We start from the raw sequence: 14251 nt of genomic DNA, 5'->3' as shown, positions 1-14251 counted from the left end.
GAGGGCTTTAATGTCTGTCGCTCCAAATCATTGTTGTGACAAGACAAAGAACCAAGGAGTATACACTCGCTTGACAGTTGCCACAAAGACTGTCTGATTCTCATTCCATTTAGGCTGCCACAGATCAGCTGTTTCACTCTCAGCCTTCTCGTCTGACTCAGACAGTTGCCCTGCTATGGGGATTGGACCCCTGCTTCAGTTCCCCCACCCGCCCAGGGCAGGTCCAGTCCTGCTAACACTCCTGTTTTTCCCCCTAGTTCCTTCGTCCTACTGAGTTTTGCGTGGTTCTGTGTGTTCTTTTCCTGTGGTCAGGTCCTCCTATCTGCTCTCAGCTGGTGTGCTGCATGCACTTCTGTGTCTGAAGGTGTATTCCTGATGTTTCCATGGAGAGAGATGGACTCCACGTCCACCTCCTCCTCCGGTATCTTCTTCTCCACAGGCTACATTCTTAAGGCATCTGGTACTAGTTAATTATTACTGAACAAGCATGATATTGAAGTTAGAGGGGTAAGATGAAAAGAAGAAAGAAAAAAAACTTTAAAATAAAAAGTTGATGCTATTTAATGAACTGGACTTGATTTTACCAGTACTTTAATTACCTTTCTTTCCTAGTTCCCATTAAAAAACATTTTTTTAATTGAAGGATAATTGCTTTACAATATTGTGTTGGTTTCTGTGAATCAACCATAGGATAACATATGTCCCATTTTTTTTTAATGTTTTTGCTCTGTTTTCTAGGACATTTCCTCAACTATATTTTCCAAACCTCCACTGACCTTTTAAATTTTGACTATCTTGTTTTTAATTTCCAATCCTCTGTTCCTTCAAGTATCCCTCCCTTGTTTCTTGAGGTAATATCAGTTACTTAGGATGGCAATGATAATTTTCTTCTGTTACTTTCTTTTGCTTCATGGCCTTCCTCTCTTCTTGCTTGTTTGTTTTGGTCTTATCTTTCACATTAGGAGTGTTCTGCAAATGGTTGGTGACCCTGGGCTGTCCATTCATCTTTAAATGAAGCAGTAACAAGCTGGTTTGATGGCGCCCATGGCCAGAGCCTGTCTTTGACGTCTTCACCGTAGTATGATCCTGGGAGTATGCAGTCACTTATTAGACTTTTCCCTCAGTTGATTAGTTTCTCCAGAATAAAATTCTCCCATCTCTTGTCGGGGGTGAGGTGGTATAATCCTTGCTCCTAGATTCTTACATGCTCAATGGGAGTAAAGGAAAGAAAGATTTTATAGATCAGTATGTAGCATCACCGACTCGATGGACGTGAGTTTGAGTGAACTCCAGGAGATGGTGATGGACAGGGAGGCCTGGTATGATGTGATTGAACTGAACTGATGTAGACTCTAAATTCTTTCCTTGTTTCATGCCTTATCTTTGCCTTCTGTTATTCAAGATGTCCCCAGATCTGGAGTCTTTCAGGTTCAGTTTCTCAGAGCACTGATTCTCAAGCTCTTTGGTCTCAGATACTCTCTACATGACTTTAAATGTTACTGAAATTTCCAAAGAGATTCTGTTTTATGTTGGTTATATCAATTGATATTTACCATGTTGCAATTTTTTGAAACAACAATAAAAACCTATTGTGTGTAAATATAAACAACACACATTTATGAGAAATATCTAAAATTTCCAAAGCAAGCAATAGTGAGAAGAATAGCATTTTAAAATATTTTTGCAAATCATTTTTATTGATTGATTGAAGTACAGTTGACTTATAATAATGTATGTTTTTGATGTACAATATAGTGATTTAATACTTTAATAGACTATGTTCCATTTTAAATTATTACAGAATAATGACTACGTTTTCCTGTACTGAACACTATATCCTTGTTGCTTGTTTATTTCATATATAGTTGTTTGTGTCTCTTAATTTCCTGTCCTTATGTTGTCCCTTCCTTCTACCCTATCCCCATTGGTAACCACTAGTTTGTTCTCTCGGAGAAGGCAATGACACCCCACTCCAGTACTTTTGCCTAGAAAATCCCATGGATGGAGGAGCCTGGTAGGCTGCAGTCCATGGGGTCGCTAGAGTCGGACACGACTGAGTGACTTCACTTTCACTTTTCACTTTCATGCATTGGAGAAAGAAATGGCAACCCACTCCAGTGTTCTTGCCTGGAGAATCCCGGGGACGGGGAAGCCTGGTGGGCTGCCGTCTATGAGGTCGCACAGAGTTGGACATGACTGAAGCGACTTAGCAGCAGCAGCAGCAATTTGTTCTCTATGTCTGTGAGTCTATTCCTGTTTTATTATTTTCATTTTTTTATTTCATCCTATTTGCTTTATTTTTTAGATTGCTTGTATAAGAGAAACACGGAATATTTGTCTTTGATTTGTTAATATTTTGCCAAGTATAATATCCTCTTGGTCTATCCATGTTTGCAAATATTTATCCTTGTACTGTTATTGTCATTACAGTTAATTTTATAATTTTTTGTCTTTTAATTTTCATACTTGCTGATTTAAGTGGTTGATCCACAGTCTTTACTATATATTTGCCTTTACTAGTGGGATTTTTCCTTTCCTATAAGTTCCCAGAGTTCACTCAAACTCACGTCCATTGAGTCAGTGATGCCATCCAGCCACCTCATCCTCTGTTGTCCCCTTCTCCTCCTGTCCCCAATCCCTCCCAGCGTTCTTTTCCAATGAGTCAACTCTTCGCATGAGGTGGCCAAAGTACTGGAGTTTCAGCTTTAGCATCATTCCTTCCAATGAACACCCAGGACTGATCTTCTTTAGAATGGACTGGTTGGACATCCTTGCAGTCCAAGGGCCTCTCAAGAGTCTTCTCCAACACCACAGTTGAAAAGCATCAATTCTTCGGTGCTCAGCTTTCTTCACAGTCCAACTCTCATATCCATACATGACCACTGGAAAAACCATAGCCTTAACTAGAAGGACCTTTGTTGGCAAAGTAATGTCTCTGCTTTTCAATATGCTATCTGGGTTGATCATAACTTTCCTTCCAAGGAGTAAGCGTCTTTTAATTTCATGGGTGCAATCACCATCTTCAGTGATTTTGGAGACCCAAAAATAAAGTCTGACACTGTTTCCACTGTTTCCCCATTTATTTCACATGAAGTGATGGGACCAGATGCCATAATCTTAGTTTTCTGGTGATGGACAGGGAGGCCTGGCATGCTGCAATTTATGGGGTTGCAAAGAGTTGGACATGACTGAGTGACCGAACTGAACTGATAAGTTTTTACTTCTTGTTACAGCCTTTTCTTTTCCACTTAGAGAAGACGTTTTCACATTTCTTTTAGGGTTAGTTTAGTTTTGAGGAACTCTTTTAGATTTTGCTCACCTGAGCAATTCTTTCAGTTCAGTTTAGTCGCTCAGTCGTGTCCACCCCGTGAACCGCAGCACGCCAAGGCCTCCGTGTCTATCACCAACTCCCGGAGTCCACCCAAACCCATGTCCATTGAGTCAGTGATGCCATCCAACCATCTCATCCTCTGTCAATTCTTTATCTCTCCTTTAATTCTAAATGATAATCTTGCTGGGTAGAGTGTCTTAGGTTTCAGGCTTTTCCCTTTCAGCCACTGTAAATATTTCATGCCACTCCCTTCTGGCTTGCAAAATTTTTCTAGAAAAATCAATCGATAGCTTTATGGAGGTTCCCTTGTATATGACTCTTTCTGTAAAATCTTGCTCCTTTTAGAAATCTTTTTATCTTTAAGTTTGCCATTTTAATTATAATATATCTTGATGTGGGTCTTTTTGAGTTCATCTTGTTTGAGACCCCCTGTGCTTCTTGTACCTAGATATCTGTTTCCTTCTTCAGGTTTTTAGGCATAATTTATCAAATACATTTTCAACCCTTTTCCTGTGTCTTCTCTTCTGGGACCCCTATACTGTGAATGCTGGTGTGCTTGCTGTTGTTCCAGAGGTCCCTTAAACTGTTCTCATTTCTTTTCATTCTGTTCTCTGTTCCCTCAATCTGACTGACCTCCAAGCTTCTTCAGGTCCTTGAGCTTTCTCTGCAACACTGAGCCACCCTAGAGTCCAGTAAAAGGAGAATCTCTGATGGTCTCCCACGCCACACTGGGCTGTGAGAGCTCAGTGGGGCTGTCTGAAGTTCCCTCTGTCTGGTCATTATTTCTGCTCCACCCCTGCAGCCTTAGGTAATTTCTAGGACTTAGTTTAGGAAGCAAGGTTCATATTTTATCTGCTCTCACACCCCTCAAATTATGGTGGTTTCTTTCAGCTCAGAGAGCGCAGAGGTAGTATCAGGGACACTCACTGGTCTCTGACTCTCCTGCCTCCTTTCTGACTGTTCAGACGCCCGATGGAGCCTCCTTTGTGTGTGGAAAATTCTGCTGTAAATCATCTTCTCTGTGTTTCCTATCCTGACTTAGAAGGATCAAAGAATTATTTGACTCCTTTGTGCCCCTGAGTTGCCTCTGACAGTCCCCCTTGTGTCCCTTCACCCCCTGAAAAACTGGGCACAAATTGTGACTTGGCTTTTTGTCAGGTATTTCCTGTGTTGGGTTGGGGGAGGCCTGCTGTCCTTATTTTTACAGAAATTTTATCTTTTGGAGATACCAGAGTGCCCTTTGAGCTTTTTCTTGCGTTTTCTCCTCTGGCTGCCTGTAACTCATGCATGGCACCAGGAACAGCCGCAAGGTGTCCTTGAGCAGGTGAGTCAGATTCTGAGGGTGGAAGAGCAGGAAACTAAGAGGAGCTGGACCCCAGACAACTTCAGGGTGCAAAGCCCCCAGCCCTGGACTACCTGACCGCAGACCAACAGCCCTATACCTGAATGCTCTTATGTGAGAGAATACACCCGTTGTGTTTGAGCTACTATAATATTTTTCTTGCCGGTATGTAGCTAAACCTACTTCTAATCAGCACTGCTACCCTAGGCATTTCAAACTTGCGTCTTTGAGTGTTGAGCACACACAGAGGTGGCAGGGGATCATCACTGTTCTCAAGGAGCTCATAAGCTGGCGTGAAGGGCAGAAACCTGTGCAACTCACTCTGGCACGAGGTAAAGTAGCAGAGGTGCAGACGAGATTGCAGAACGCTGTAGGGCTTCAGAGGAGAAAGAGGCATCAAGTTTATCATGGGGCACACGTGGTGAGAGACTCAGCAAAAGATGGGTCCTGAAGGAAAAGAATAGATTTTGTAAAAATGCTGGAGGCAGGGAGGGAAGGTTTTCGAAGTAGAGTGAATAGCATGAGCAAAGGGGACTACATGGTATCTGTTGAAGGAATGCTGTGTTGTCTGGATTGGTGATGTTTCTGCCTGGAGAGGAGTAGGGAGAGGTGAAGTTGGAGAGTTAGGTTGAGGCTACTTCTAAGGGGCGTGGAATGTCCATGTGTTAGGATCAATGTATTGAAAAATGGTAACACGTTATCTCTTTTTAAATTCTATGTACTTGAGTTTCTCCATCATCAGCCAAAGCATACAACTTCCTTTAGAGCACAGACATTAGAATTCTTTAAGTTGAAATGCAAATGAAAACCAAGTATTGTTATTTAGCTTATGATATTCAAAATAGGGTTTAGCTGCAAGACAATAAGCTTGGGAGCCAAGTTTTTTCTTAAAAGAAGGATTGCTTTCTGAATTCCTTTATCAGGCTGAGAACAGAGCCCAGGGCTTCGGAGGACGGACTTCTGCTACAGTGTTTAAAGATGCCCCTGTGTCTTTTGTTGTCTATGCCTGGAGGCTTGAATCAGGAATAAGGCAGAGCAGGGCTTCCCAGTCCAGTGGGTGAGGGCTTATCTCCTGTCTCTTAGTTTTCAGAAAAGCTTGGCATGACCTGAGGTAGCCATGCCCCTTGGCTAGTGGCTGTGGCACCTGGCTGGCAGTTTCTCACATGAACAGTTTTGTATGTGGCTTGAGCAATGGAATCAGGCACTCTGCCTATGCTTGGCTTAGGAGATGCTCTGCAGTTTGGACTCCACCAGCCAGCTGCTGGGCAGGTATGTTGCTACCCATTGTGGCCATGTGGCTTCCGACGCTGCTGCTGCTGCTGCTAAGTCACTTCAGTCGTATCCGACTCTGTGCGACCCCAAAGACGGCAGCCCACCAGGCTCCCCTGTCTCTGGGATTCTCCAGGCAAGAACGCAGGGGATTGCATAGGGCTGTGGGGAAGCTCATCTTCCAGGTGCTTGGAGTGTGGGGTGTGACCTGAGGGCCTGTGGTCAAAGTTCAGAGGCAGAGAGGCCTGGCACAGACTCCCACTAGACCCATTATGGCTGTATTCCCACAGATGATATATTTTTGCTCAGCTGCAGCAGATGCACTCTTTCATGGGGCCCAAGCTGTGGGTGGAGAGGCTGCTTTAACAGCGCGTGTGTCCTGTTCAAGTTAACTTTACCGTTAATGAGTGTGTATACTTGCATTTGAGGTGCTTTTACATAATCACTTACGATTTCAATAACTCATTTGTCTATGAAAGAAAAGAAAGAGCTCATAGATTCTTTAAATGTCACTCTTTCAACTATTATACATTTTTGAAGTTTTATTCAATCCCCAGATTTTGAATAGTTGCAAAATATTTGATGTACAAAAAAAATGGTTCTAAATGTATCACATCTTTGTGGGAAAAAAACCTTCTTATAAGGGTCAACTTTCTGAATTTGAAGAGCTCATCATTAAAAACTAGGTCAGAAATTACTTGTATACTTATTTGAGAGATAAAAACTGATACAGAATTTATGCATAAAGAGTCACACCTAAGTTTCTTTTAAAAGATTGAAAAATATTTATGTGTTTTATACAAATTCAAATTTAACAACTTTCTTGTTTCCTGTCTATTTATCAAAATTATAATTACAATGTAATATAATTTTTTAAGCAGGCCACATATAGATGTCCCCAAGTCTCCTCCAGTGTACAGAACAAAGATGGTGAACTTTTATGATTGTTATGAAAAAGGACTAGAAGCATTGGCAGAGAAAAAGAAAAGTCTGTGGTCCCTCTGCCCCTTCTCTAAGGCTTAGAAAGAAGGGAAGCCAATGAGGTCAGGCATCAAGGATTACAGAATTAGCCAGATAGGTATGAGGGAGCCTAAGATACTAGTTCTAGTAGTAAACGGTCTCAGTTTATGCTATGAGATGCTGCAGGATTTAAAAGCAGCCTTGCAGCTGGCCACTACAAACATGGAAAGTGCAGATGGTACCCAGCAGCAATGGTGGAAATGAACAGGCCTGTGGTAGCCCTTCTGGTTTCATGGACTTGGAGTCATGAGCAAAGGATACAGGAATCCCTTTCTGCCCCAGGGAGGGGATGTGGAGGTGCCCTCTGTGATAAGACCTGATGGAGGCCTGGAGTAAGAACATTGAGGTTACCATCTGTGGGGCCATCTAGACTGGGGACAAGCAGCTGGGACAGTAGACGTAGAGATGGATGCTCTCACATCACCTCCAAGCAGCCAGACTTGACCAACTGTATCATGGAGCAAGGGCTTGCTACCGTGGCCCTGGCTTCTGAGAAGAGAAAGTTTTATCACAAGGTCCACCAACAAGGAGACAGGAGGGAGGGGCAAATCCATCTCCCTAATTATGTGTTTGGTCAAACTTTATGAATTAGGGAAGGATGGGTTGGTATGAGGAAGCACTGGCAGGTCAGATTTTGATTAGGAGGATTTTAAGCAAGATAATTTATGATAAAGTCTGAAAAAGGGCTCTACCTGTGGATCTTCCTGAAAACGGACCCCTTCCTCCTCCTGAAGAAAGATCTGGCTTTCAAGGTCTGCTTGTGTCCCAGGCCTTTGATTCCCTGGTGGGGAGAAACTTGGGTGCCTGGATGTATCTCAGGTCAAAATATCCCCTTCTGCATGTGCTCCAGTGACATGACTCAGTTTAGACTCAGTGCCCCTGTAAGATGGCTTTGACATCCTGTTATTGATATGATAGGTCCAGACCAGACCAGACCAGTGTGAACTGGTCTGTGATGGGTACAGCTGCACCCGTGGGGTCAGGCAATCCAGCCACTCAGCAGCAAGGGCCACTGGACTCAGAGGATGCTGTTGTGGTCTGACAGTCCCTCTTTGCCACTACCAGGAGGGCGGGTAAGTGTCTTTTATCTATACAGTGGCCATCTCAGGGAAGTCAGAAGTAAGGGAGCAAAGGCTAAAAGACTGAAATTTTGATTATAAGGTCTATGCCATCCAAAAGAGATCAGGAAAACTAGCTGTTGCTATGAGGCTAGCTTTGCATAGACTATTTAAATGTAATCATTTAAACTGACTGTTTAAGATCAAAGACAGTGAAATATTACTAATGGTACATCTAAACTATCTATGCTCCTGAGCTTGGTGGGAGTTTGATGAAGAAGATCAGGTCAGTCTTAACAGAAAGAAAACACTAAGCTCTTAGGTCACATCGGATTGCAGTGTGAATAAGTGAGTATCCACTCTCCCCAGCTGAGGACTTTCACCTCATTTGCGAGGGAGAGGTTACTTTAAGCTTTTGTTGGCCCTAATGTCTCTCTCTGAGCTATAGACTGAAGCTATAGCTTCACCTTCTTTCCCTTCCATTCTCCTGAACCTCCAGTCTCTTCAGAGATGGACACACGCTGCCGGAACAAGAACGTCCTCACTCCTCCCAGCAAACCAAAGGAAAACCTCTTTTTACTTCAAATGATGCGTTTTCCTGTTAGGAAAAGTCTGGCCTAATAAATATGCTCATTAGAGCTTTTATTTCAGTTCACACTATCTTTTCTTCCTAAATTCTAAAATATACTAAAATGCATTAGGTGGCAGGAGAGTGATGAATCAATCCCCTTATGTAAAGTGGCTATAAGTAGAGATTGTTTGTAAAAAGTTGGCATTAAGACATCACCAAAAGCATCCTCTCAGGTCTGCAGAAAGGATTTTGGAAATGACATGTGATACATTAATTCTAACTTACTGCTTCCCACGTACCATGGAATGGAATAATCACTTTTTAAAATGCTGAAAATATTGGATGATTATTTCTAATGTGAAACTTTTAACATCATAAAATATGCATTGTGAAATGCCTGTCATATATATATATATCTGTTGGGTTGGTAATCTCTAGGATAAAGGCAAATAAATATGAAAGCAGAAACATGAAAGTTGTGAGGGAGCCAGGCCTCTCCCTGAGGTTTCTGGTGTGTCTAGGCCTCTCCCACCAGTGACATGAGATTTTTGCTGAGGATTCTACCTCTTAACTCTCCTGCTTGCTCTGCTGTCCTCCTTGAGATGCGTCTCACCGCGTGCTCTTTCTCTTGGAACACTCATATTTTATCACATACTGTATGGGAGTCAGGTACTAAATATCTATGTGATCTAGAAAATGTGATTGCTAAATTTTTTTTTTCTTTTTAAAAAGTGAAAAGTCCAGTTAAGATGCTCAGCTTTCAGTTATATACAGAAAATGTGACTACAGCTTCTTAACCTATTCTCTCTTAAATTACCCCACTGATTGAAATGTAATAAGGAATAGCTGCTCCACAAAATATGATTAAGAATGACATATGCTTAGATTTTAAATAAAAAAGGTCAGGTCCTTAATGTATCACAGAATCCTAGTTTATAAGGTCCTGCTTTATCAGCCCGCCCATCTCATTTGTCTCCTGGATTTCTCTATTTTAAGGACACGACGATGCTGTTGGTTTAGGGCAGGGTCCTCCGCTGTGATAGCGGAAGATTAGGGAGAAGGCTGACATTGACGATGCAGTCTTTCCTTTATTCTGACAGTCTTGTCTTTGAATGGGAAAGGGTCAGTATGTTCACTATGGAAATTAACGATGAGCCTTTTTTCCCCTAGAAAAGAAAAGGAGAAACATTAAGGTTTCAGATGATAATTGCTCTTTGATTCTGGACATGAGTCTTTGGAGAAATTCCCTTTGGTAAACGCAGTTCACTGCCATGCAGTGGAAAAGGCCATCAGAAGCTTTCATAAAGAAGCTAATAGTATAGAGTAATAACTGTTTTGCCAGGGCATTGGGGGAATTCACCAGAGAGGTTCTGTAAAGTGGTTTAGAGATGAAAAGTGCAATATAAATGCTAAGTAGCCACATGTTTTTTTCTGGGAAGAGGTGCAGCAAATGTAATCAGGGTTCTGCTCAAGCTGAGCTGCCTGATGGCCACCTCCACGCTCACAGTTCATGTTGAGAGAATCACCCGCAAAACTTCCAACAGAGCATCTTTTCCCCTGCTACCACAATTTAAGCCTTTCCCACAAAACTTAGGGCAGTTTAAGTCTCTGAAAGCTTTTGCATGATTGTGAAGAAAAAGCCAGCACAAGATACATAGTAGGCACTCTGTTGATTTTGTTTTGTTTTAGTATTGCTTGCTGCTGCTGCTAAGTCGCTTCAGTCGTGTCCGACTCTGCGACCCCATAGACGGCAGCCCACTAGGCTCCTCTGTCCCTGGGATTCTCCAGGCAAGAATACTGGAGTGGGTTGCCATTTCCTTCTCCAATGCATGAAAGTGAAACGTGAAAGTGAAGTCGCTCAGTCGTGCCCGACTTTTAGCGACCCCATGGACTGGAGCCTACCAGGCTCCTCCGTCCATGGGATTTTCCAGGCAAGAGTACTGGAGTGGGGAGCCATTGCCTTCTCCATGTGGGAGCCCTTTATTCGGTGCTTTTCAGTGTCTCAAGGATGTCAGCACTAGATGGCGCTCCGTCACTGCAGAAGACTGGCTCACCGGCAGTGCTGGCAGCGATGGGAATCTCTCATTTTGTAATTAGCCAAGGATGCAGATACGCAGAGGTCTATTTTAAGCCACTTTCTTCCCGTTTTCCTTGATAAGAAATCCTGACCTTTTTATTTTGGAGGAGAAGGGGTGACCAGGGACCTACTGTCTGATTTTACCTCTGCATAATGCAAATGCAATTTGATTTAATTCTCACTTTGAGGGACAGAGTGCCAGGCTGCTGGCAGCTCTGTCTCAAGGTGTGTGGTATTGGTAATGGGCTATAATGGCCCTCCTACCACTGACTCTGTCTCATATGAGCAGTCGGAAGATGACTGGAGGTCTGGAGAGACGGAGGTGTGTGATTGATTCTCACGATGAGAGTATGTTTACTAGTCTTTCCTTCTCTGAAAGCTACTGACTTTAATTTTCATCAGAATGAAAGTATTGGTTTTCTTTTAGTTCTTGGAAATTCCCATAATGGACCGAAATGTTCCTTTGCCCTTTAAAAAACAGTTTACAATGATTCAGACTATTAGTATGATTTTTAAGATAACTGAACAGTTAAGCCTTAAGGTAATGTCTAACAGCAAATGCTTAGCAGAAGAGATTACTGGCTTTCATAATAAGCAGAATTATTTTTGTGGGCAGAGGGACTATTCCCCGAAGCTTCCCATTGTCTACAGGTGCTGTGAGGAGATGCGTTTTGATTCGTTCATTGTGTTATGATCAGTTTGGTGTTAAAAACATTCAGAAGGAGATAAATCCTTTAAAGAACTTAAGAGGACAAAGGAAATGAGTTCTTCACCAGAATAAAGGCCTCGGAATGATTCCCTCGTTATTTATACATTTATCCCTTATTGAGGCAATCACGGGGCTTCCCTGGTGGCTCAGATGGTAAAGGATCCATCTGCAATGTGGGAGTCCTGGGTTCAATCTCTGGGTTGGGGAGATCCCCTGATAAGGGCGTGGCAACCTGCTCCAGTATTCTTGCCTGGAGAATCCCCAGGGACTGGTGGGCTACAGTCCACAGGGTTGCAAAGAGTCAGACATGACTGAGCGACCAAGCACAGAGGCAATAGGGCATCCCAGGTGGCTCTAGTGGTAAAGAACCCGCAAAAAGATTCCTTATAGCAGATACTCAGAATGGAAATGAGGGAGGAGGAATTCTTGAAAGAAAAGCCAGAGAAGCTACTGAAGAGGCTAGAAGTAGCTTGATCTAAGAGAAGGGAAGAAGTTCAGGTGTATGTTAACACCACAGATCTTAACCTGTGTGCTGGGACACCCCAGGGAACTGCAGCAAACTCACAGAGATGCCCTGTGACTCTATGATTTTTGAGAGAAACAGCATCACCTGTCAGAAACCAAGCAAACTACTTCAGAGTTACGGTATTGGATTGCGCTCATATTCCTTTAAATGACGTGTTTCTGCAAAGCTGGCTTTATTGAGGTTAAGGGGATAAAAAGCAAGCACTATTTTAACACCACCGAAGCAATGGACATGAACTCAGACAAACTTCGGGAGATGGTGAGGGACAGGAGTGCCTGGCGTGCTGCAGTCCATGGGGTTGCAAAGAGTCGGACATGACTGGGCGACTGAAGAACAAAAATGTAAAAATCAACGTGTAATAGTGAGGGTGGCAGTGTCTGATCTGATTCTGACAACTGGGGAGTCGTGCAGTGTCCAAAAGGCTCATAGACGCCTCGTTTGTAAGTGACTGTAGTTTACAAGTAAGTGAAACTATTTTTTTCCCCTTCAGTTTATGTGTGTTATTTTTTCAAATGGCTACTAAAATTGTTAGGACGTGAATACTTACTTGGTGTTTTGGATCTAACTACTCAATGAAAGGAACTATTAGGTATTTATTTTGGCATGGGGTTCCATGAAAAAAATTACTGACAACCTTGGGGTACCATGACCTTTGAGAAAGTTTGAGCACTTCTGGGCTAACTTTTAAGTGGCTGCTCTATCTTCCTTAAGGAAAGGCTGACATGCTCCCATCTCCAAGCCTTTGCATTTACTGTATCTCCATGTGGCATATGCTTCCCTCAGATACCTGATTGATTGAATCCATCACTTGCAGGAAGTCTGCTCGGATCTCATGTATTCACCGAGGCCTCCACGCATCATGCTCACCTCTCCAGCTCTCACCTACCCCTTCTTATTCTATTTTTCCACCATGCATTTCGCTTTTTAAGGCACTAAATTATTTAGTTGTTTGTTATTTTTATTATTGTCTACTCTCTCACTGAGCTGTGTCATATGGGAAAAGTTCTTTATTTACTGAATTGTAAATTAAAAAAAAAAATGTTTGGAAGAATGACTGGACACAGAGTTCTTTGTAAATATTTATTGAACTAGTGAAAAATTGTTGGTGGTATCTCAAGCCTGGTAAAGCCATGTTTCCCATATATGTTTTTATACAAAAAGTTTAAAAAATTATCCAGATAAAAATCCCTTAAGAATGAACTCTTCCTTGCTCAGAGATATTTTGTGGTTCATGTACTGGAAGAAAAGTTAACTGAGTCACATTTTTGTTGCTACTTAAATGAATTCTTGTGTTTTTACTTTATAGAATGATAAAGTAAATGAATCCAGAAGTTCTATTTTTGCTTTCCATAGTTCTCCATTCTTTAAGATTTGCTTAATATATACCAAAGCTATACTTAGACAATTCCTTTCATTATCTCCAATAGATGTGATCTTTAGTTCTGTGAAAGAATTAAGTATGTGTGATGGTTCACTTAAAACCTGAGACCTCTCTGAAGTTAAGAAAACCTCACAGAGGTGTCAGGCCCGCTGTAGTGAGGGTTGGAATCATTACAAAGAAATGAGGGAAGAAGGTCAGCTAAACTCGGTTGATTCAAGGTGGAAAGATTCCATGTTGACTCAGTGTATCCGTTTTCTACACTGCATGACACCTTACCACAAACTCAGCGGCTTAAAATAACACAGGTGTATGACCTCACAGTTGCTGTGGGGTGAAGAGGCTGTGTATGGCTGGCTGGGCCCCCTGCCCAGGCACTCACAAGGCTGCAGTCAAAATGCCAGCTGGCTCACACTCTCAGGTGAAGGCCTGACTGGAAAGACTGGCTCCAGACCTGAACTCACTCCTGTGACTGAGTGGCTGGGGACCCCTGCTTCTCTGGCTCTTGGCTGGAAGCCCTCTTGGATCCCAGAGGCTGTGCAGTTACCGGCCATGCGACTTTCTCCACGTCTGGCTTCTGATCGGCACTTTCTCCCCTCTTGGGCCAGGCTGCATGGCAGGCAGGATTGTAATTCCTTGACTAGGGATGCAGCCTGTGCCTCTCGAGCAGAGTCTTAACCCCTGGACTGCCAGGGAAGTCCCCTCCATAGCTGGTTTCTAACATGGCTGGTTGCTTCTTTAAGGCCAGCCCAGGACTCTCGCTAAGACAGAGTCATGTAACATGATTGTGGGAGTGACAGCCCATCACGTTTGCTGTATTTTATTGGTTAGAACAAGTCATGCATCTTACACTCAAAAGGAAGGGATTTTACAAAGGCATTAGCATCAAGAAGTGGGGATTATTAAGGTCTGCCTGCTACATCAGGTGGCAGAAATGGAACACTTCTTTATTTTCTGCAAGAATTCTGAC

Source organism: Bos grunniens, chromosome 10, assembly GCF_055505025.1.
Source record: "Bos grunniens cultivar Pamir isolate PY7600 chromosome 10, Bosgru_T2T1.0, whole genome shotgun sequence".
Classification (NCBI taxonomy): domain Eukaryota; kingdom Metazoa; phylum Chordata; class Mammalia; order Artiodactyla; family Bovidae; genus Bos; species Bos grunniens.
The sequence above is the reverse complement of the archived record's forward strand: the minus strand, read 5'-3'. Positions refer to the sequence as shown.